We start from the raw sequence: 25,514 nt of genomic DNA, 5'->3' as shown, positions 1-25,514 counted from the left end.
CAGCTCTATATGCTGAATGTGTACAACCTGATGCAAAACCAAGGGGAGTCAGTACCTTTCTAATGACTTCAGCATAATTTGAGCCAGGCATTACAAGGAACAAAGAAAATTGACAGATAATTTACGTGAAAGCAATTTCATAAAATCCAGACAAGTTGTTCTTATTTTGTGATGTGTGTACATTGTATTCACCCGGTGCCAAACACATTTTGTAAAGTGTATCGACTGTTCAAAGACAGTTTGTAAACAGAAAATTCTAGCCTTTCCACCCACTTGTTGTGTAGGTGTCACTTTTGGGCAAATCACATTTTGGAGAAAGCCAACATTTTTAAGGGGCAAGAAATTAAAACGAAATGTATTACATTAAATGTGACTAAAAAATTAATTTTTAACCAGAAACAGGAACTTAGATTGAAATTCTTTTTGGTCTTTGAGGAGACTGGTTTATTGAATTTTATAATTAATAGCAGTAAAACACACCTTGTAGAAAGAATTTTTTTTTCAGTAAGATTACCAATTTGGCTGATACAACAGGAAAGGTAACATCAGATGGAGGCATATGAGGGCATGTGTCTCTAGGGTTTAAAAAGTAGACAGACATAAGATAGACTATACAGTAAGCAGATTAAAACATCCTCAAAATTGTGTATTTTGCTACTGTTGCCCTGCAGTTCAAGGACGAATGAATTAACTGCAATCCCATGACTTTTTTCTTCCCGAAAATGTCTGACAGGTTGATCACAAGGTCTTTTGCCATCTTAATTTATGAGTCTGATGGCAAAAATCAGGAATTGCTAGCATTTGTCGTTTTATATGCAATATAACTGCTGCCATTTTGGATGCTTCTGTCCTGAGAGGTGTCTGTGTAACGACTGAGCAATCACTGATAAGAGTTCAGAGCTTGAAGTTGCTCTAAGATTTTTGATTGCCTCATCTAAGAAAAGGTTTTTTACCTTTGTGTTAGTGAGAATTTTTTTCAAGAGCTTGAATAGCTAATTTATTTTGCTCGGTGAAAGGACATGTTTTTATTATTTTGAGGAAAACTGAACCAGGCTCTCAGCTGATGCAAACAGAGCAGCTTAGTTTTATCTGTTCCAATGGGACTGTGATGATTACTACTGATCATTGCTCAGGTCTCTGTGTTTTTTGTAAAATGTTGTTCACATATAAGATATTCTGAACTATATTCTCTCACATCAATTAGCTTGTTTACAAGCGGCAGTAATAGCATTTGTCCATGGAAGCATATGGATCAGAGCACAGTTTCAGGCAATTAAGTTCTATTTTTGCAACTCACTGAATTATAGATCCTGAAGCTCCTTTCTTATCTGATTTTGATGGATTAAGTGATTTATCCTGCTTTAATCTTAAAGTAAAACTGTATATATAATGTAGTCATACTTAAAACTCTTTTGGTTGTGTCTTGATTACTTACTTAATTCTTAAATATTTAATTCTTAAAACTTTGATGAGTTAGGATCTATCATGTTTAGTTGAGAATGATGATTTATTAGATGTTAGAGTTACATCTTGCCCTCTCACTGCCTTCTTAGAGCTATCAATTTTAAAATAAGTGGAAAAATAAAGGACTTTAAAATTTAGGTTTTACAATTTGCAAAATTTCAAAATATGCTGGTTTTGTTTCCCTCAGACTCAGCTGTGTAGACATCATTGTTTGATAGCTGTTGAGGACCTTGCAGCTTTCCTCTCATCAGAGGAAATATGATGGGCTCTGGTTTAACTCCTCATGTTGAGCAATACAACTGAGCAGGTGTGTTAAAACACTGGTGAATGAGGGTCACCAGATGATAGGAAAACCTATTCTTCCTGAGGCAACAAGTCATGGTCAATGTGTCAGAGATCAAGGCAGAAATCCTTGAACAGATCTAAAAGCAGCAGCTTCTGCACACTGTTGCATAACTCAAGGACTGCATAGGATATGCTGTTCCTGGGGTTTTGGCAGGAGAAGGAGCAGGAAGGATTTTGGCAATGCAGTTTGTATGCCCCTGCCTTTGTCCATGCTCTGTCATGTTTCAAAATCCTTAAATAGATGCATTCAGCCACCGTCTCTGGTTCAGCATAATGCACTTTAACGAAGTGTAGAATGTTAAACCCCACCATATGTTGTTTGGCTGATTGTGACTTAAATTGTTTAATAGTGTGCATAGAACCTGTAAGAAGAAACAGAGTATGATGTTGAATATCAAAGGAGGATTTAGATCTAATTCGTGCCCATGCTCAGGTAATCACCCAGGTGGGACACAAACACTCTTAGAGGACATGAGGACTGTCACAGAAAACCAGACAAAGCTACCTTTAGACTAGATATTCAGAAGAAGATTTTTACAGTGAAGGTTGTAAAACACCATCAGAAGTTGCCCAGAGACTTGCAGATGATACCTTCAGAGTCAGGTGAGAGAGGTCTCTCAGCTGACAGGTTCACACCCCCAAACGGTATTGAATAGTTTTGATGCCTGGAGAGGTCAAAAGCATTTTGATACTGTCTCACTCTGTTACTGCACCCCCAAAGCTGTCAGGGGTTTTAGGGACATGAGCTAAGACCTCACAGGCAGCAGATCTGCATCTTCCTCAGCTGTACCTGAGATTGTGGAGACACACAGCATGCAAAGGACACTGTTGCCACGGCCCAGCCAATACTGTGAAACCAATTTGTGTCTTCAGGTGGGGCAGGAATGCCAGGGCACCCTTGTAAAGATCCTTGATGGCATGACTGGGCTTTTCAGAAGGACAACACTGTTCCTATGGAAATTACTCCCACTGCTACTCATCCACGGAGCACAGGAGTGTGTGTGTGGTTAATTACAACAGGGCATTTTGCCTGAATGGTACTAGGATTGGAATGATCCAGCATTTCTGATGACTGTCAGACATTATTTTACTCATTTCTCTGGGGAATCAGAGGTGGCACTGACAATTCCCTCTATTTCAGCTTTTGTAATTACTAAGACTGCTTAGAGAAACACCTTCTCTCTGTGTTGGGATACAGACTTATATGACCTACGTGGTGTTTGTGAGCAATCCTGCCTCATGGACAGAGTCATATTCCCTGGTGCAAGGATATCTTGCCATGTGAGATATCACAAGTTTGGCATGTCTGTTTTTTGTTTCAGTTTCCCTTTCTCACACATTGTCAGTCAGCCTCAGGAGAGGCTTGGTTTTACATTCAAAGGGCAGATTTACACAGCAGCAATTTGTCAGTTCACCTAAAAGATGCAGGTGTGATGCTTCAGCTCACAACAAGGATGTGATTCCTGGCTGAACAAAGCCTGACATGCTCCTAACTGGCTTGTTTACACCATCAGCACAGCCAAGCTCTCCCGTTCCTCAGATTAATTGGGAGCTGCAGCCAGCAGATATCCGGTGTCGCTGTAAATTGCTGGTGGTTGAATGACTGAAAATGAAGCTGAATGTCTGCCTTAAACGTGGTGGAGTAAGAAATGCAGGCTGAGCCCACAGACCTGTGGCTCCTGCAGCTCCAGCTCTGGAACAGGGAATATCCCCTATAAAACACTGCCCTGTTCTGTTGTCCCTGGGCGGCTCCAGGGTGGAGCTGGGGATGCTGTGACTGTCGAGTAGCAGTGACACAGAGGTGCAATGCAGTAAATGCAGCCCTGCCAGCTGGTTACCAGCTCTGTGCAGCTGCTAACTACTGACTGTAATGCAGTAAAGCAAAGCTCTGAGTTAGCAAAAGTTCTTAGAAAACCTCCCTTGATTGAGGGTTTGGTCTCTCTGCTTCACTTCGTGCCTTGGAATCACTTTCCTCGTTTTTTTGTCTGCCTGTAACCTGTGGTGCTTTTCAACTATTTTAAAGTGCTACCTCCTCATCAATCTCAGTGTTTCAAGCATTTTTCTTCATGCTTTCACTTCCTTATTTTTGATTACCATGTCCTCTCTTGGCTTCTTAGTGTTCATAGTTAGGTCTCTTTTCATTCTCATCCAAGTTTTAAATCTGTTGTCTGTCTTTCAGGCCCCTTAAATCCACACTTTTGTTCCTTTCATGCTTCTGAAATCCTGACCTGAATTTTGGCATCTCTTTCTGACAACTGCAGTCTGTTTTGTCTTTTAATTTTTATTTTTCTAACATCTAAAACAATGGCAGAAAACCCTCTCCTAAACCTTGTATCCCAAATTTAATTTTTCCTGAATAACTTTCCTTTCTTTAGAACTAATCTGAGGTGCCCTACAATCTTTCTCACAAGCACTTAGTATTTCATTCTTATGACACTCTTATTCCTTTTGTCATATCTGGCCTCTTGCTCCTCTTTTTGAGGCTTGAGTCAAAATGGAGGCCTCATTCTATGGTTTTAGTGGCTTTTGATCAATTCCTAAAGCCCTCCCTCCTGTATCCACAGAGAACCTCTTTCCCAGTCTGTTGTAAATGTCACATCTCCCTCTTTTCTCTCTTATACAATAACAGGAGGGAACGGGTTGCTCTGTACTTGTTAAGCCTTGTACAACTCTCCAAAATATACAAGAAAATCTCATATTTATCTATATTTAATAGTATTGAATCTCCAATCTGTTGGCTCACCTCAATATAAATGCAACAGAAAATGCTCAATATGTTTGCTTTGCCAGGATGAGAAAATTAATATTTTATTTCTTTTATTAAATAAATAATGGTTTGCAGGGCTACCATCCCTTGAGCTATAGAGATACTGCATTAATTACCACCCCAGCCCTATTCCCTTCAATCCTCCCCATGAACTGAAGGAGAAACACTGATGCACTTTTGTTGTTTTTGATTAAACAAATCCTTTGAGAATTTATTTCAAGCTCAGATGAATTTGTGCAGTTCCTAATTACTTCTGAGAGTGTTTTTTTCCTCCTCCCTTGGACAAACGTGTCCCTCAATGCAAGTTTGCTCACCTGTGGTAGCACAGGTTCGAAGGCAGTGAGAGAGCAGTTCTAAGTCTCCAGCTCTTGTAACTTCTTTCTCTAAATCTCTTTTTATTTTGACCTCTTTAATAGCTGTTGTTAGCATCTTTATCACATCAGGACTGTCATTCCAGTAAGTTCTCCACATGCTCCTCCCTGGCTGCTCTGCCATGTTAATCTGCTTTCTGTGCTGAAGATGACTGGAAGCCATCTATCCACTCTGTGCAGCACTCCAGGGTCTTGCAAAACACTTTGGAGAGCGTATTTATTTAAACATTACCATAAATGCAAAATGAATGTCATGCTTTTCACAAAATAGCCTTGAGTAGGTTCATTTTATGAGAAGCTCTCTGTGAAATCTCACTATGTGCTAAAAGAACAGCAAAATGTTTTTGGGGGAAAGTAGAGAGCAGATAGGGAGTCATCAAACACTAGAAAATTAATCATGGCTGGATTATCCTAGCTAATCAACGTTGCAAAAATATTAGTGCTCTTGCAGAATTTCTTCACCTACTGGCAAACTATTTAATATGTTTTAAACAGTACTGAAAGAGTCACACAGTGTCTTTCAGGTTTTAGACTTCAAGATTATTTACTCTTTTTGTACCAAGTCATGGTATATGTAAAACTAAAGCAGTAATCAAAGAGGCAGAAATCAAGCTCAGGCCTCTCCTGTTCCCTGCAGGTGAAACTCTGGGGCTACTTTTACCTTTCTGCAGATTCTTAGGTTCCCGGTCTCTAAATTTCTGCAGAAGAAGCTTTAAATTCCCCCAGGCTTTCAAAGCCCTGAAACACCTATCTCCAACTTCTTGTCCAAGTGTTTTAGCTACGAGACACCATAGTCCTGTATTTGCTGTCTCTAGGAAAATATTCCTGATGAACTCCTGATTCTTACAATGTTGGTATGTGGTGCCTAATTTGGGGTTTAGGTCTGCTCACAGGAGGTGTCTGCCTTCACACCAGCTCATGAAAGAATGAGGATTTAGTCCACAAGTGGTGATACAGTTTTGCTCAGAGAGCTGAGCACTTCTACTGTGTTCCAAGCCGACAAAACTTAGTCCCTTGTTCATGGTCCTGGGTATTAGAGGAGGGAGAAACAAGGGCTGATGCAGCATAGAGTGATTAAAGAAGAGAAACCCGTTGGGACAGTCTTGGACATGGAGTTATGTTTAAATGCACAAATCTGTCCCACTTAAAGTTAATCAGAAGCTGAGAATTTTTGTGATTGGGGAAAAATTAAGCATGCACTTGAATGTTTTCCTAAATTAAAACCCCGACTATGTTTTTCTCCAGTTAAAGATGGGCGTCTTGGAGGAAACCAAATGTTGGACTATTTATAGTGGAATGTTTAATGAGATCATATGTCTTCATGGATAAAATGGCACAAATTTAGATCAGTGATGAAACCGGGGATGTATTCCTACTTTCCACTTACACCACAATTATATCTTGTATTTCTAAAACCCCATGAACTTCTGGTAGTAATTTCTAATAGTAATTAGTAGTAGTTAATTTAACAGCTGTGCATTATTGAATAATTAGCCTGTATATAAGTTATCATAATTTTCATATGGTAAGATCTGATTTTAATGAGTTTTTCTACCCATCCTCATTATTGTATGATGTGATAGCTGCTTGCTGTAAGTTACTTTCCAAAGTGTGTATATTAAATCTTATCATTCAAACAAATGAATAGTATAACAGGGAGTCTTAACAGTGTTTCTCAGCTAGGGGTTTTTAACAGCAGTTGTGAAAGATTCTTTGTGACAGATATAAAGACATGTTACTAAAATACTTTGTCTTTCTGGAAACCTATCACAGTCTATAAATGTCTCCCAAAATAATGCTGAGAGCATTCTGATATCACCATCCTAAATATACACATTTTTTCTTGTCTTGAAACAAACCACGGAACATCTTTGGTTTGGACTGTCGGGAATAACACTCACCCCTAAAGCGAGATATTTGACTTCCATCTGTTTGGGGGTTGTTTTTTACTTTTTTTTCCTTCTGGTTCTTCAAGTCTCCTAATTTTTTAACTAGCTTTTTCTTTTGAAGGAACCTTATTTAACTTCTTTCTGAGTTTTGAGTGTTCAAGTGAAACACAAAGAACCAGCAATGTGCTAGCAAAAGGATTAGCATAATTTAGAAAGAGGAATTCATCCTCTCACTCTAATGGAAAACCTGCTAGCAACAACTTGATGTCTTTGTTCACATTGTGTTATCTCTTGTGCAGTTATTAATTTACTTTGCTGTGTGAATGACCACGAACTTCCTAACTTTGTTTTTCTGACTGTGGCATTCGCTCAACAGAGACCCTGCTGCAGAGTCTGTCACTCTTAGCACGAGGAGGGTCACCTGAGGTTTGTGATCATGTCTTTCATTCTTTCTGCTAAAGATCACTTTGACTTTTGGTAATACATTGTGACTTATGATCACAGGAGAAAGTTTGGTGTTATTTTTATTCAATACCTTAACCCAGTTGCATATTTTGTGTTTTATTTTCCAAAATGGTTTTGTTTTCAGCTACAGGCATGGGTAAAATATACATATTTCATTAATTCTCTAGGGTTTTTAGCTTAGTGTGAAGACATATTTTGGTAACTGAAATGAAAGATAATGTATCTAAAAGGTTCTGCTGATCTGAAGCTAATAATAAATATTCTGCTGTTTACAGAAGTCAGCAGTACTTTGGGGCACTGACCATAGTAAATAGCAGAGTCCAGCTTCCAGCAGCCACCAAGCACTCCTTAGGGAAACACAGATTTCTTCAGCAGGTGAAGCGGATCTGTCAGGCAGAAGCAAAGATCCAGCCTTCCCTCCTGCCTGAGACCAGGCCCACAGGGAGCTTCCCAGAGGGACTGGATTTCCCAGGATTGATGTTTAACACCAGTGAGGGGTCAGTAGTTTCATTTCTAGTACTTGAAAGGCTCCCCAGAATGTCTACCTTACAAAAAGCTGTTACTGTTTGAGGAATAGCTATTGTGGGGTAGAAACAAGAGACACACATCATTTTAGGGAAAACACTGGTTATAAAAGTACCTGAGAATTCTTGGCCTCAGTGTTTTCAGCTGAGGGAGGCTGTGGAAAAGGCGACATTTTCAGTTGCATGGGATGCACATTTTCTTATCACTTTTGGTTTTTAAGGTTAAAAGAGGAATAAGGGAAGGAAAGTTTCAAACAAAATAGTCCAGAGAAATACGATTTTAATACAGAGAAACTAATCAAAACTAAAGACTCTTGGAGTTATCTGCCTGGGTAAACCAGGTCAAATTCACCTTTTTAGCTGTACTGGAATGACTTCTCTTTGTGTAGGAGGAGAGAGATCTATTTTGGAGGTATCTTCCTCTGCTGAGGAACTGATAAAATACCGAAGGTGTTTTCTTAACGGAGCTTGCATTTCACCATCCATTTATGTAAGGAGGATTGATACCTTTTTTTGACAATCTGTCATAAGGTAACACTTCTAAGGAAGTGCCAAGGATCTTTGAGCACTGATTTAAAGAAATATTTACTTCAGCATTTGAAATAAGGAAGAAAACTTTCCTTCCCACAAAAAAACACATCTTGGAAGAGTGTAGAGCTGAAAATATGTGCTGTCCTTCCATGAGCAAATACCACCAGATTTATTGTAGAACAAGCACTATGTTCATTGTCACAGCTGTAAAAACTCTGATGTTCTATCTAGTAAACCATCCTTTTAATTTTCTTTTGTTTATAAATCTTTCCATTATTTCTCTCAAGTAAAACATTTATTTTTTTCAATTCCTCTGCACTGAGGATCCAGTGAAAAAAACAGAATTATTTGTACTGTCACAGTGATACTGGCTTTTCTTAGATAGTGGCGAGATATAGCATTTGTTTTGGATGTGGTGTGTAGTAATGCATGACTGCCTACAATAAGTGTGTAGAAATCTATCACCTTTATGGATTGCATTGTTGTCTCTACCTTTCATACCAAGTTCTGCTCTGCTTTACTTTGCCATGAGGAGCTACAGATGCAACTGGCTGCAAAGCAGGGCCTGAGGTGAAGACTGGGAAGTTCTTGCAATCTTAGTCTTAGGGTGATAATGCTGCCTAGGGAGGAAGCTTGTGTGGAGCCCATCAGTTAGTGATGATTCATTAGCATGAGGAGGAGCAAAAAGAGATCTCTGAAAGTCTTTGAAGACTTCATATGGTAAAATATCTTTCCTAGTACAGCACCACATGAACCTCTGTATTTTCTGTAACATAAAAACCCTACCTTGTCTTGGAGTCCAGTGTACTGTCAGGAATAACAGGGCTTTTGTCCCTATGACTTGCCTCTGCATTCCTTCTCTTGCTGCTTTCTGCAAAAATACTGGCATTTTCTGGATAACCTGCTGCTTTACTAAGGTGTAGGTTGGCTTTGTGCTAAATGTTATGCAGCAAGAGCAAAGGGCAGTGCATCCTTCCTTGCATGAATTCATGAGAAGGCAATATAAGAGTTCTTCAATTCTTATTTCCCTACAAGTCCTCCTCCAGGAGTGATTATTTTTTTTTGCCCCAAAGATGAGTCTTTCCTGATTAAAAAAATCATGTTAAAACTGGCATTATAATATCACACATGCAAATTTTGCATTAAAGAGAGTGGACTGGGAATAAACTCCTGTTTTTGTAAAAAATCCTACATCCCTGTGTTGCTAAATCCATCATGTTTCCAAAGCAGTACCTGCTGTTCTCAAACAACACATGCTGTTACCAGCTCTGTGCTAGACCAGCTGGCACATTCCTGACCAGGCAGACTGACAGGGCAGGGCAGTGGGAAAGAGGAATGGCTGATGTAAAGGAAAGTGACCTGCAAACATGCTTTTGACCATGGTTAATTCCATAAATACCCTTATACCCCACTGCCTCCTCAGCTCTGGTACTCTTGCAGGAGCTCTAGCACTGGAGCACAATCCCACCTTAAAATATTTATCTTCCCAACAATTTGGTGATATTGGGAATTATTTCTCTTACTATTCATGCACAGGATAAAGGCCGTAAGACTGAAATGCCTTCCTGTGCTGCTGTGTATGCAGGAATGCTAAGACACGCAAAGACTAAACCCAGATTTTCCAAGTTCCCAAAAAAATTAGAAGCAACTTTGCTCCAAATGATAAATGCCTGGCAGGCTTTTCTTAACACCATTAGTCCCTTATTTCCTGAGACTCAATTCAGTGCCATGTCACGTGCAGCAAAGCCATGCCCAGAATGCTCTGCACCCATAAACCACTATTTTTGGATATTGGAAGAGGGATAAGTATAATTTTTCTTCCCACTTCACAGTGGCTAAAGCAGGTCTGTTTTACTGTAAACTAGACACTGATATTGTGTACAAAATATGGCATGCACAGGAAGATGCTGGGCCATGAAATAGAGGTGCCTCTTCATGCAAACAGTGTATTGGAATAACCTAGCAGCACAATGAACTACGGAGTATTATCAGTTCTGTGGTAAATTCCAGATTAATTTCATTACAGATGGTCACAGAATTAATATATTGCCAGAATTGCCCCTTGTCCTTTCTTGATGGTTAATAGTTTATTTGCATTTCTTTCACTCTAAAGTGACACTAATAACTTTAATAGTGGGAAGTGTCCTGTGGAAGCACAGCTGCCAAGCAAGGCTCCCATGGATGGTGGTAATATTGCAGGCAATTGGACTTACTGGGAAGACCTTTAAGAAACGTGACTCTAACACCTTGCACATATATACACAGAGATTCCTCCTTGTCTGAGTTACCTAAGATGGTTTATTTAACAGGCTGCAGTGATGTGAAGAGTATCTTACTGGTCATCAAGATAGAGAACCTGGGAGAGAAATTCACAGTCAAGATGTACAAAAATCAATGAGTAGCTTCACAAGGCTGAGAAAGTTGAAGCTGCAATATTCCACTTGTTCCAAGTCACAGGATGAAGATTAATAATCTGATTGTTCTAAAAGCAGCTTCTTTGTGTCTTGAATAATTGATTTTTTCTTTTTTTGAGGGAGAAGCAGATCTACTACTGTTCAGAAATTTTTCTGCTCAGATTTAGGGCCCTGATTTTCTGTGAAGACAGAATTTCACAATACCAGGTCTCCTGCTTGTGTAGAAAACAGGAATTGAGTGCAGCTGGGGCAGTATCTGCCTCCCAGCAGAGGAAGGTCCCTGTTACACATCTGTCGCCAAACTTCACAGGGAAGAGCAGGAGGGGGCACCACTGCTGTTCTAGCTGAAGAGGGGTCAGTGCCCAGCCTCTTTGCTGGCTCAGATTTTGAGAAGAGAGGTTCTACTTGTGTTTTTTTTTTCTTTCTGAGCCAGTCTAAGGTCCCACTTTCCTGAAAGCAAATTTCATAGTTGCATTATCTAGGAACAGAGCAGTGTGTTGTGTGAGACTGCTCACTGTACGGATAATCTGAAGGATCATCTTTACCTGAGAGCAATGGGTTCCTTCTCCAGGACTCACCTGGCACCAATAGGTGCTGCCAGTGACTGTGGCAGGGTTGAGTACCCTGGGGACAGAAGTGGCAGGAGCCTAGAGCAATTCTTAAATCTCTAGAACCAACACTAAAGGGTGTCTGGACTGGGTCAGAAGGCAAGGTGATGAAGTACTTACCCCTTAAACTGAATGAGATTATCAATTCCTGGTGTGCAGCACTTGGCAAAATACAAGGATGTGAAGTGAGACAGATGATCCTGAGTCAGGATCTTGTTTTGGTTCAAAGCCTTCTGTAATGCTGCTTTTACTTCTCCCCAGTTCAGATTTAGAAGAGGCAATGGCAGGGATTGGGAAATCATGTTGATTCCTGAAGGAATTTAATGCTGTTTAACAGGTTTGCCTAAGGAATAGGGAAATAACTCTGTATTCACACAACTCAAGTGAGGAGGAATCATGCAAAATTATGTAAACTCTTGTTCTGTTAAAGAGTCACAAACTTAGCCCATTCATTTCAGCTATGACTGTCTCCATTCAGTTACTAAAAAGGCTCGGTTGTGTCATTTATCCACTCTGTAGCCTATGAATCATTTATCATGGATTTCTCTGTGGTCTGAATTTCTGTTGGACACTGCACCTTGTACCCTACTTTTTCAATGCTGCTTAGAGCTATTTGTGCTAATTTGGACTTTTATCTTGCTCCTGTCACACTTATTTTTTGGAACTTATTTTGAACAGCTTTCCAAAAGGAACCCTGCAGAGATGTAACCCTTTTCATATGTCTGTCTAATATTGACCATCTCTCTCCATATTTCAGCTCCCTTTGATGCCTCTGCTAAACCAAGAATGGCTAAATGGATACATAATTCATCAGACCTAAAGGAGAGTAGGAAATAATGGGAAAAAATAGCTTGCATTCAAAGTTCAAGAGAACTGCTCATTAGTTGAGTCATTCTTTGCAACTCTTATATTTTATTACAGAGGCAACAGATTTTAACCTGTGGACATCTGGCTTAGAGACTGAGGTCTCCAGGCAACAGTAACACCATCTATCATGGTATTATAGGTGGTTATAGTAATGTTTCTGCTCTTTTACTTAGATTCAGTTGTCAGGTTTACGCTAGAACAATTTTAACAAGGAATTACCCAGCTGTTTTCATGATTTATCCCCAGAACCACACATCCACTCGCACTTGCCAGTCCTGAGTCTCACAGCACTGCACGATTTCTTCTGTGAAGCCTCTCACTGGGAAGGAGCTGAGTTCTAACCTCCAGATCTGAGCCACACTGGAATGGTTGGAAGGTTGTGTAAGGGAAATGACTGCTCCAGGCAAATAATGATTAAATAATAAAAGTCTGGTCACCTCAGCTCATAGAAACTCTCTGCCCAGAAACTGCATGTTCCACTGAAAGATGAAATATTCAGTGCTTTCGTGCCAGTGGCTTCCTCATATTCAGCTGGTCAGTAAAGTTTGTATTCGAGAACTTTGACACTTGCTCACACAATTGTGGGATTTTGGTTTTTGTAATAGTGTCCAAAATTCTTTTAAAGGCCTTGTATTTCAGCTGTGTCTAAGCAGAATAGAAGGTAGCTGGTCTAGCAGTCTGTTCCTTTTACTCCTGAAGACTTGGCTCAACAGATCCAAGTCTGAACAAAGACTCTTGGAAAAGCAGAAGGCCAGTTAAATGGATCCTTTTCCTCATGCCCGCACACCTCTTCCTCAGTATTGCCCACTGTTTCCATTCATTAAAGACTTTCAACATGACACTACATGTGGCCTCCTGCTATAACACCTCTTTGCCTGCCTTCACCAGCTGCTGTTTCTTTGTCTTCTTGCGGCCACAATAAGGACAGGCTGTTATGGAGCAGACTATTATTCACGTGCTTCCAGAATTCCTTTGAAATTATTTAGTTTGTCCTGGCAGATGTTTCAGGGATTCTAGGACTGCAAAGTTACCAGCATGATTGCTTCTTGTTTTGGAGATCTGGTAGTGGTGTTACCAGCTGTTGTCAAGTAAAATTTTATCAGGTGTTAATCCATATAAAGCGGTTGCCATGCAGTCAGCACTTCCTAGTCTTGTTGAGTCCTCTTAGAATCAGAAAGAAGCAAAACAACCTTTTTTTTTTTTTTAATGTCTATCCTGGCTTTATTTTTACTACACTGAATGATCAAAGCATGCATGAGGCCTAGGGAAGAAATGCAGCTTCCCTTGGGGCAGAACTCAATGGTGTGCCTGTCCCGACGTGTTGAGGCAGTGCTGTGGGTGACATTAAGGTGATGTGTGATGTAGTGTGCCTCTCCAGAAATATGACTGCCCTCACAGGAGGGGATGAGGGAATGCATTACTACAATGGTGATGCATTCAGATTCGGAACCAGTATTGCCACGCCATTATCTGGATGTACTTGGGTAAATTTCAGGATTTAACATCCATCAAACTGCCTGACAACACTAAGCCTGCATTTGTGAAATGTCTCATAGCATAGAGGCATAAATCTGAGTTATCTACGTAACAGGGATATTGAGTTATGCTGCACAGGAGAGGCCATAAACATAGCTGCTCCAGAAAGCATTTCTGAGAAGAGAGACCTGAAATACAGCTCATTAATAAAAACAGTGTTACTGTAATACATAGCTCTAACTTTCAGCAGAAGGAATGGAATTATTCTAGGATTATGCCTTCAGGACACACATTTATGTGACTCCTAGGGACGTGCAGTTCCTTGTGTAGAAGATGAAAAAAGCTTTAGCAGTTTTAGATGTCACCTACTACTGAAATTACACTAAATACTACTAAAGAACTATAAGCATAAGTAAACTTAGCTGCAACTGATCATTCTGGCCTTAGCTTGTTACCTGTGATAATTAGAAACAACCCAAAATGTCAAGTTTATTAGACCTCATTGTTTGTCATTTCACTACAGCAAGTCTGTGCATCACTTCTATACAGTGATGCCATCTGGAAACTGATGGCATCTCACCAGCACAAAATGGATCTGACAAGAGGGAATCAAGACTATCACTGTGTCTTTTCTCTGGAGTTGTGTTGCTGTTGTGACTTGAATAAAACACTTGTTGGCATTTAATGTAAAATACCCAAGATTCTGCACTGGAACATAGATCTCACATTTTCAGTAATTATACAGAGATGTTCTTTCCATTCATCAGAGAAAGCATGTGTTACTCTGGAGAAAACTGGTTCCAATGGACTGAAGTACACTTGAGGCACTCATCAGGGTGTTTCAAGACATTCTGTCTTTAGGAATTTTTAGCTTTTTGTTTAAAATCTTGGAGTAGACTGAAGTAAATCATGATGTGAAAGAGCACTGGGTTGCAGCCTGTTCTATAAAAAAACCCGACCAAGTATTTGCTCAGAACTCTAGTGTTCTAAATGTGTGATTGATTTATTTTTATTTAAAACCTGTGATGCATTACTCTGCTTTACACATAACATGAGAATTATTTAATAGGGTGGAAAATGCTGTGATCATACATTGATGAGGCTGCTGGACAGTGTTGTTAGTGCACTCATGGATTGTTACCTCTTTGGAAACAAAATGTAATGGAAAGCTCAGATCCCTCTGATCCCTGCTTTGTCACCTGTTCTGACTGCAGGAATGTTATTTGGCTCCTTGATTCCAAGCTAATTAACATGTAGGACAGTTAACCCTCTGGTTTTCTGGGGAGGATTAGAGATAGGCACAGCAGCATGTCCTGGACACGTGTGTTTAACTGTAGATGGATCAAAGGTTGCCAGTGAGGGGATTAAGAACGGGGTACCCTGTTGTGACCACAGCAATAATCACCTTTTTTCCTAAAGAAACCTATGGATAGCTGAGATAAAGGACTAATCCGCTCACTGGTTATACTAAACAAGCAGAAAACAGTATGAAAACCGATTAATTTAATATGTTAGAAGAAGAGAAAAAAACCAAGGCTTTGTAAGTGGAAAGAGAAAAAGCCTGGTTGGTTATTAATGCTTTCTTTTCTTGCTAAAAGAACAAATGTAACTTTGCCAGGGTTTTTGCTCATAGGTATCCAGGAACTCAACAGTTTGTAAGAGTATTATCCTAAAAATAACCTTAATTACTGCAGAACATATAGACTACTTTCTAGAGCCACTGCTTCTTAATTCATTATAGCTGATCATTACCTGGTAGTTGGGACCAAGCCTTTACATACCCTGACTGGATGGTAGCTGCTCATCTGAGGGGAAAAATACTGTTTAAATTGGGCATGTTCAACAATGCCATTGAGCTTTTGGAGGCTTGATGTAAACTGGTCCCAAAACGAGGAAGGGGCAAACAGAGTTAAAATCCCGTGCTCATAACCAGGCTCTGCCCCTTGGCTGATGAGCAGGAAGATCTCTGCAGGCACAGGAGCACTGTGGCCTTTGAGGCCACACAGAAAGGACAGATCACAACGGGTGCACTGGCTTTATTCTCACTGACAAACCTAATCCTACATAATCACCAACAAAGCTGAATCAGAGCAGTCTTTCTGCAGGGGCTGTGGGAGTAGTGTCACAGCAAAATTCCTTTCAATTCCTTGAAGAAATTCAGTATAATAATTATTTTATTCTCTCCTCATTTCTTCTCTTTCACTTAGAGCTTTCCTTACTGGAGCAGTCTGTGATTGAAGACAATGGAGTGAGAGGAACTTGCATGCCTGGAAAACAATTAAAGTCACTTGTGATCAGTAGCAGTAATATACTGTGGGGACTTGCAGGAATTATTGGATCTGGATAGTATGCTGGGAACTTCTTTCCTCTACTTCAATTATAAAATGGTTGTGACTTAAAGGGATCACCTACTCCATGCACAAAGAAATGTTGACATGTGGCCAGGTCAGCATGAAGTGTCTGTGCAGTGCCTTAATGGCAATAAATAACTTTATTTCCAAGCAGGAAAGGGTTGTCGTGTTTGGTTTTTTGTTTTTGTTTGGTTAGTTTTTTGTTTTGTTTTTGTTTGTTTGTTTGTTTGTTTTGTTGTTGTTGATTTTGCTGGGGTTTTTTATAGGAAGTTTAGGTTAATTGCTCTGTGAAGAAATTTTAATTGAAAATTAAAGAAACCAACTATATATAATTTTGAGTGCTAAAGGGAGCAGCCTATTAATACTTTTGTTAAGTACATTGTCTATGACATAGTGCCTCAAGTCTTGCCTTTACATCCTTTATTTCACACATAAAGACTAGTGGAACTTGCAGAAAAGTAGATATTTTTGTGGATTGACAAGATACTTTTATGGGCATAAGAATGGGGGGAACCAGTCACAAAAACAATCAAACAGATGCAAACCCAGTAAAGCTGTCACAGCAGAAATGCACTTGTACTACTTAAAGCTGAGTGCTATGAGAGATTGTGTAATAAAACTAAACTGTGAGTTTGGTATAAGCAAACTTCAAGTTTCAACCTTTTTTCATTAAGTTAAATTTTGTGCATGGGCTGCAGCTGCTTCCTTGAGTGAACAGTTGTCACTGGTATGAACACACAGCTCAGATTAGCTCACCTCCCAAAGCTGCAAAAGGTCTGAAATGCTGCCACAAATTAACATAGCAAATGCAGCTTTAACCAAGGGTGTCAGTGTTCACAACCAATGCATGAGCAAGTTGGATTGTAAAAAAACCCCTTAATTAAAGCCATCTTTGATGTTTGTGTTTATAGGCCATTAGTTTGCTGTGTGTTGTGCAGATGCACTCAGCTGTTTGCCAGAAGGATCTCACTTGCATAATATGAACTAGGGTTTTTACTTACAGCTGCTTTAACTTGTAACTTCTGGCTTTTGAAGCTTGCTGCTGGTTTTTCAACTTAAGGCTACTTTCCAGTCTTAACTCCCACTTTTTATGAAGTAAGTCATCCTCTCTAAGTAGAACTACTTAAGGCAAGTAGAGAAAACTACTTTCCATCATCTCTGTTTTTTGGCTGAACTCCAGATGAGTAGCCTTCCACCAAGAGTGAAGGCTGGATGGAAACATAAAATCATTCATAAAAAGAATGCTTGTCACTGTCAGGAGAAAGATGAGAATGAGCTGTGCTTGCTAACGAGAAGGAAGTGAAATGTTTTTAATGCTTTTACCGAAATTTAAATCTTTGGCACTGCCCATGGGATATATTTGTGTGCACAACATCACACAACACTTTTTCTTCAGATCAGGCAGAATAAAACCCGTGCCTCAACATAATGGCAGGATGTGAAAACAGTAAGGGTTTGTGTAGGGAAAAGAGGAGTTCAAAGGGAAGAACTAAATGTTCTCTTGCTTTGGGTTCAACCTGGCATTGTTACTTCTGCTTCCTAATAGAGGACATTCAAACAGCTTCTCAGAAATCAATCAACACTTCAGAGGCAGAACTGGAAAGGGAACATGTATCACCTGGACCCTGGCTATGAATCCCTTATCAGAACTTGGCATCATCAGAAGCAGAGGTCGGCAGAACCACATCGAGACTAGCAAGGCTGATAATCTGTGCTCCTGTCAGTGCTCTTGAGTCCTGCAGTTGTTTTTTCAAATATAGGCCATATAAAACAGCCATAGGTGTCCACAGGATTCAATAATAAAAGTGAAGAACACAGCTATGAGAATAAAAAGCAGAAAGTTTGTTAGAGTGGATGAGTCTGTTGCTGTAGGGAATAAATATTTCTGGTGACAGGGGTGAATGATACTTAACAGGTAGATCTATAAGGAAGCAATATTTAAACGTCAGCATGATAATAACTGTGTGGAATCATGACACATGACAATTGATGTAATGTTTTAAATAAGATAGAAGAAAAAATCCTTTGAAGTGCAGCTATTATTTAAAGTACTTTTAAAGTGATCATATTATGATCCATCAAAGAAAGATCAGTAAAAAGGAGCATGGTAAAAGTTATATTTGAAATATACTTCTGGATTATTCAGTGCAGTGATTCATGCTATATTATGCTGTGCTTGAAGCATGGCTAGGGAATCTGTGACTAATATATCAAATGGACTCAATCTGGAGAGATAAATATCTGTAAGGATGAAGTGAGTGTTCAGGAAGTGAACTTGCCATGGTTTTCTGGGACAAATCTCATAGCTCTTTGCTGTCAGCTGAACTCAGGGCAGTGCTGGTCCACAGCACAACTGTCCAGTGCATCCTGTTTGCCCATTAAAATAAAACTGTGTGTTAAGCCACTGTAACAATGTCCAGTTTGGGGATGGGGATGTTTCTGTGTGTGTACAGGCATGCATTTGGCAAGAAGCAAGGTGGCATAAGCAATGTACTGTAGAAAACTATGAAAGCAGTTAAGACATTTTTAGTGGTAGAATCCTGTAATTTTAGTGGGATGCTGTAATTACAGCAGAGATGGAATTGTTTCAGGCTGTTGGGATGTTACTTTATATGCCAATGAACTGTAAAAATGTGAAAGGGGGAAGAGGCACTTTAGTTTGTGCTTACGTGCAGTTCAGCTTGTGTTCTGCATGCTCAAAAAGCAGGGATTTGAGTTACTGAGCCTCTCATCTTCTTTTATCTTGTGGGGATACAAGAAAAAGTTGAGACTATTTTCCTGTTTTTGCAGGCATTTGTGAGAGAAGAGGAAAGTGGCTGTTCAGTTCATCAACAGCCTCCTCAAATTAACAGGAATCGATAGGCTCATACTGCATACAACTCTGAAAAATCTCTCAAATTATATTTGTTTGTGCACACAAGGGATTTTCAGATTTATAAGCAGATACCAACCTTGTGTGTGCAACATCTCTCTTTAATGGAAAAATATGTAAATGTGCTTTTTTCTGAATCCTCATTGTTAGTTTCTAATATGAGCAGGGCTACTCTGGGGAAAACGGAGCAACTGCATCCTTATAAGAACTTGGCTGATTTGGCTTTAAGCCGGGGCTCAAAGTTCTTAAGGAGTGCTGGTAATTGTTGCCTAGCAAAGATACTGCTGCAGGATTTATGGGATTACCTGGCCTCAGTGGGGAGCTGCATTTCCTGGCTAAGGTCATGAAAATCTTTAATGTGCATCTGGTACATTTTGGCAATATCTGTGTCTTAGCTCTCTAGAAATCTTTATTTTAAGCTTCCCAATGGACAGAATAAGAAAATATTCGCAGTGTTTCCCCAAAACCTCAGAGAGATCCAGACCAAGAAGTCGATTATCTTTGTAGTCCATAATGACTAGGGACAGGAAAAGTAATGGTCCTTTAGCATTTACCCCAGTTTGACTGTCAGAGCTGTGCCTGAGAGCCAGCAGGGATTTTGAAGTGGCTGTAAAAAGAGGACGATCTGCGTACTAGATCTTTTGGTGATCAAACCTGATAAGGATCAAGAATGACCAAAGCAGGTGCGTGATGGAGCTTCAGCTTTATCTGGGCAGTCTGCAGAGGCATTTCAGGGCATGTGGTCTAATGTAAAGCACACAAAGCTGTTCCAAAGTGGAACAGCAAAACAAGATTGCATGGGTTTAGCACTCTGCACCAACTGCTCTACTTCTGCTAATCCAATAGCAAGACCCAAAATCTGGATTCAGTCTTGTCGAATTTTAATGTCCTTCTGCTTTGCTGTGTCCAGAAAAAGGAAGCAAACCTGCTGGGAACAGCAGTCCCCACAAGTCTGCAGAAAAGGGAGGAAGAGTTGTTTTGTGGGAGGAAAGCTCAACAACATCTCTGTCCTTTGGGATAGCTTGGAGAGATCCCTTGTCAGTTTAAATCTCTCTCTGCTGGTGAGGATCAGTCACATTCCTGATGGACAATCATCCCCAGGATATTCCAGGAGTTTGCAATTTAGACTTTGGGACCAGGGGCCATCTTTGTTCTGTCTGTCCTTATCCACTGTGGAGGCATCTTGTTTGCCAGCTGTTCCTATAACCTCATCCATGGTTGCAGACTTGGACCCTGCTTAATTGGCTTCTATTTAGAGAAAAATCTGCATAACTCATAAAGTTCCCTTAAAGTAACAGAGCCTTAGCACATCTTGCTGTGCTGAAAAGTGATAGACGCTGGAACATTGTCAGCTGCTTTGCTGAACTACAGCTTTAACACAACCAGTTCTGCTCTCCAGTGCTGTATTCCACACCCACTGGAAGGGTTAAAACAAGTGGTGGAAGGAGAGAGGAGAAACAGCTCTCAAATGTTACCTTAGTTATCAGCTCTTTTCCTAAACTACTCTTATTCATTAAAAGCTAATGATGTTCCACTAATAAAATCTGATCCTTGCTTACATAAATTTATTCTGACACAACCTTTAATAAATTGGAAGGAGAAAGTGCCAAAAAAACCTCAGTTGTGCACATCTCTGGTATACGATACTGATACACTTTGACACCTGCACATTTTAGTTTCCATCAAAGGTCACTTTAAACTGGGAGGGAAAAAGCATTTAACATAAAATCAGCAAATTCACTTTAGGTTTGGGCTTTTTTTTTTTTTTGGCAACAAAAGTTCCACTTAATTTAAGAAATCTTAAAAGAAAAGCAAAACCAAAGCACCAAAAAGTTATTTCATGTGCTTCAGACCCGTGTTCCTGAAAAAGCAAATGCAGATCACTGAAAAAAGATTCTTCTGCAGAGAGGAATCATGAGGGGATTGCTATACCCCCACCTGACGCCAGAACTGCAGTCCTTAGTTGGGAACTGCAGATATTCTGTAAACAGTTGTTGATCTTTATTGATAAGAGATAATCCTCAATAATGTATTAGGGCAGATTACTTTAACTTCTTTCACTGAGGGAAGAAAATCTGAAAAATCATTTTGGAAAGAAATTGAGACAGTAGGAAACTGTATATATGTGAAATGTTATCTAATTATAACTAAAAAAATACAAAGCTCTGGTTTATAGTTCTAACATGATTACAGCTTTTAAGAGGTCAAGAAAGGTCCTGATCCTGTGAGAGTTTCTAGAAGCCTTGGCATCACAAAGCACTGTGATGGTTAGCAGGAAGATCAACTGAGTCTATCCTTCTCAAGACCAGGACAAGCTTTATATTCATACTCACTTTAAGCCTTCAAACCTTTTTAGTTTTTTTCCCTCACTCCTAATGGTTAATCAGAAGTGCTACACATAATTGATAAACAAGATTTTCCTCAAGCAAAATAAATGTCATGTTCAGGAAAGAAGCTGGATTTAATTTTCCTCTCAGGTTACCCAGGAAGATATCAAGGGCAAATTTATTTTGTCAGCTCCCTGTGTACTTATCTCTGGAAGAGATGAGTGAAATCTCTTGTGGGACGAACTATTTTACTGCTGCTTCTCAGATTGTATCTCTAATCCCAAAGTATTTAACTCCACCTTTTGTAGTCTTTGTTACATTTTTCAAGCAGGGACTTCTGATAAAAAGAAGAGTTACTGGGGTCAAAGACAGTACTATAGATATTTTTCCATTTCCAGCGACTGGAGACAGCAAACACAAATTTCTTTTTCTGAACACAATCTACTTTGAGCTTCTCCTCCACCACTGCCATCTCATCTGATGTCTGTGTCCTGGAGCCTCCTTGCTGCCTCAGGAAGAGCTGTGAATTTCCATTTTCCCTCCTCAGGCCTTCCTAGGACACTTTGGAGAACTCTGCTTCTCTCTATGCCATAAATCTCTGCTGCTCCCAAAGCAATAGGATCAGGCAGAAGCTGTTGGCCTGGCATTGCCTTTCCCTGCAGCCAGTCCTGTGACAGAATATTGGTTTAGTGGGACGGAAATGGCAGTGGAAATGTCCTGGTTTCCTGTTGGGGTGACAGCACTGCAGGTCACAGCCTTGCTGAGGGGAACTGTGCCCTGGGGCTTGGGCAGCTGCTCTCTGCTCTCCCTGGGACACAGTGCCCAGCATGGGCATCCTGCTCCAGCAGCACCTCTGCTACCTGAAATCAACTTCAATCACACTTAAAATACAGCAACCCCCAGTTCTGGGTGTGTTTTCACCTTTGATATATCACAATTCATAATGCATCAAATCCTGCCTGGTTTGTGAGACGCAGATCCACAGAGACTCCAAATGCTCTCTTGTCAAGCTAATTGGGGGTTGTGAAGGAGAGGCACTCTGAATTTAGAGTGCTGCTTCTCTCTAACAGAGTCTGAGAGGTGGAGACTGCTCCACATTTCTCTGCCCCATGACCTGATGGAGTCAGCAACTCCCTGCGCATACTGATGAAAAGCTTTTTGAGATGGGTGTTCATCCTGCTCCTGACATTCACCCTTGTTTCTCCTGTAAACCATTAGGCTGGTGACCTCAGCTGCCTCTCAGTTTTTAATGGGCTCTTAGGTTCAGGTTTGAAGTCTGTGAGGAGAGGGGTTTACCATTTTTACCCAATCATTTAGGCAGTTTGTCTTTTCAGTGTGGTCTGGATTGTGCTTGCTATTAGTTTCTCAGCCTGAACTCCTGCCTTATTACCCAGTAAAAAAATTAAAAAAAAATAAAAAAAAGTGAGTTCAAGGGAGTGGGAATGTTGAGGAATGTTGACCATGACTTCTGTGGTCTTAGGAGTTCAACCCCGTCAATATTTGATTTTCTGCAATGATGAAAAATTCCTAGTGCTCTTTTGGGAATAGGAGGCTTGTAAAAGTGGAATGAAAACACAACGATGCTTCAGAGCTTTCATGTATGCACACAACTTCTAAAGTGCAGGATGTAATTTGGGGGAATGGAGTTCTCTAGCTAACTTTACATCTTGATCTTACTTTTGTTTCATGTCTTCCTGTTTCTTGGGAACTCATAATATAGCATTGTATGTTGAAGGAAATGGATTGCTCTTTCCTTCGGCAGTTTATCTATGAGATCAATATTTGTGCCTTTCATGTTTAAACACCTAACAATTTCCTGTTTCTCTGTGGCTGCTTCAGGAAAAGACCATACATTTTTTAACAATGCAAGGTTTTGAATCAAAGTAATGCCATACTTCACATAGTTGCTTTATTTTTGCCTAACCTGAGTCAGAACACGTTCTAGCTTTCTTCAGCATCTAAGAAATATTGTAATTAACTTATCACAAGTGCTTTTTTAGAGTATGACCTGGGGATCACATTGTATAGCTGAGTACTTAGTACATGGAGATATTCAGATATGCTTTGAAAGCCTCTCCACGACAGAAGAACCTTACCCTGAGAACTGGCTTATGGGCAGACTTTGTGGCCTATCACTGCAGAGAGATCCTGCAATAACTGTAAATAACCTGGCTGCTCAGTTGCCTTACACAGAACTCGAGAAATGTGGCAGTTCTGATGCTTTTTCTGTAAGTCCCTTCAAACACACATCAGTGATGAACTGTTTGATTTCCTCCTGCTGCACAGTAGTAGCATCTGTGGCTGCACAGTGTGGTTGATCTTGCAGACATGACAGACACAGCAAAGGAACTTTTGCTCTTTGTCCTGTTACGAAATAAATAGCTGCAGTCCAGCCCTGTGACCCTCTGGAATTGCCAGCCTATTACTCACTGGGTATGACCTTGTATTTGCATGACATGGGTCCTTCTTGATACCTTCTAACTGACTATTTTACAGTGAAGATGCAGAAAAATAAATTGTCTTAGACAGCACAACAGTTTCCATTTTCCCTGGCTTCACACACAGCCTAGAAAATGTTTGCTGGCTGATTAACCTTTCAAGGTTATTCACCTGCAGTAACGAAATGCAACCGAGGTATCTTACAGGTGTTTTGAGAAAGAACTATATGCTTTCCCCAGAAATATATGTATGTATGTGTGTATACATATATATATATACATACATATATATTTTCAGCAGAAAGCATATGTTATACTTCAAACTACTGCAGAAGGATGAAACTAAAATGAATTTTGTTGTTTAAAAGTCTCAGTACAAGACAAGGGTCTCCACTGCTCTCAGTTTCCTAGCTTAATTTTCTGTAAGGATAAATATTCAAAGCGTTAGTGGAAGGCCTCACTTTTGAGAAATTTATATGATTTGTGATCTGTGTTTATATACATGCTCTTCATGTAGTGTATGGACTTCTTTCCTTTCACATTGAGTGGACTTAAAATGCTTGCAGGGCATATGACTGCATCTTAACTGGTTCTCTGCTTCAGCAAACTGAATTCTTACCTCCTCTCTGATGCTTTGAGATAAATGTATCTGCAGAGTTTCATCAAGTGGTTTAATCCTTCATGAGCAGGATTGCTAATTGCTAATAAAAAGTCTGGCTAATTTCAGCTTTGTCACCACTTGCTGCTTGACTCCAGAGCAAGGCAACTGAAATTCAACTCTTGTTGCATTCTGGGAGAAAACGAGATGTAAAAGGAACTATGGAAATGAAAAGTTTTCTGGTAGAATGGAGGATGTGAGTTTATTACTTAAAGTATGTAATAATAGTGAGAATGTCTTGTGGAACTCTTGTCAAGATCTTGTGAGGGGGGAAATTGATCAGAAAGCCAATAATCTGCATTAGAGTAACAGTGAAGCCATTGCTCTGTGGTAACTGCCCCATTAGTGCCATGGCTGTAGTAAATAAGCTGCTGAAGTCATGACTGCTGCTGGATTTGGAAGGATTACTGACAAGCTTTGTAAGCCATAACTAAGTAATAGAATCCAATTGTCTCATTGAAGCATGACTTTTTAACTACCCAGCTGCTCTGAGTTTGGCATGTCAAGTGTGTGCTAAAGTCGGTAAATAATCACAGAATAATATATAACACAAACAAGTGTACTTAGAAATGGCAAAGAATAGAGTAGAAAGGATAATGTCTGGTGTTTATGTAGATAGACCTTTCAAAGCCCCTTTATCACTTAGGAAAAATATTCTGCTCTTGATAGACTTCCTTGCATGTCGATAAAATAATACTGAACACCAGTAGAAAAGCAGGTGCAAGTAAATCCTCTTGAAGTGAGTAAAGTTCAAATCCTGCATGCCCTCAATAGCCTGTGCACTGTGCTGATTCCCACCAATTTCCATGGAGCATTGCCTGAGCAAAGACTGCCTTGCACACTCACAGAGACCTTCCCTTTGCTCAGCTGTGGTTGATTAAGGCATCCCTCAGGAGACCCAGAGCCTCTCATATTCATCCCTTATCAGGGTTAATCTGCCTTTGATAGATGGTCAAAGAGGAAGTGCATATTAAAAAACCATTTTCTTTCTAACTTGGTATAACTTGTTGACTTAGAAGAAAACATCTCTTCTCTAGGTGCTGCTATAGAATGAGAAGGGAGGAAAAAATGATTCAACTTTCAATTTTTTAAATGAATGAAGGCTTTTCTAGTTTTAAGAAACCTGAGACTGTACTCTTGAGCAGAT

At 39.9% G+C, this 25,514-nt stretch overlaps 1 long non-coding RNA gene across 2 annotated transcripts in view; it reads right to left on the bottom strand.

Moving 5' to 3' along the window:
- LOC121669078 overlaps positions 1-24,009 on the bottom strand; it is a 31,398-nt gene extending 7,389 nt beyond the window's left edge. The window contains exons 1-2 of one of the 2 annotated variants that reach the window (XR_006017606.1): positions 11,499-24,009; positions 7,942-7,980 (exon numbers count right to left, since the gene is read on the bottom strand). This is a non-coding gene — a long non-coding RNA (uncharacterized LOC121669078). The remainder of the gene's footprint in view (positions 1-7,941; positions 7,981-11,498) is intronic. The other variant, XR_006017607.1, reaches the window with a different exon arrangement.
- Between the last annotated feature and the right edge of the window lie 1,505 nt (positions 24,010-25,514).

Source organism: Corvus kubaryi, unplaced genomic scaffold (assembly GCF_017639235.1).
Source record: "Corvus kubaryi isolate FWS band 111438036 unplaced genomic scaffold, C.kubaryi_AGA036_p1.0 37387, whole genome shotgun sequence".
Classification (NCBI taxonomy): domain Eukaryota; kingdom Metazoa; phylum Chordata; class Aves; order Passeriformes; family Corvidae; genus Corvus; species Corvus kubaryi.
The sequence above is the reverse complement of the archived record's forward strand: the minus strand, read 5'-3'. Positions and strand labels throughout refer to the sequence as shown.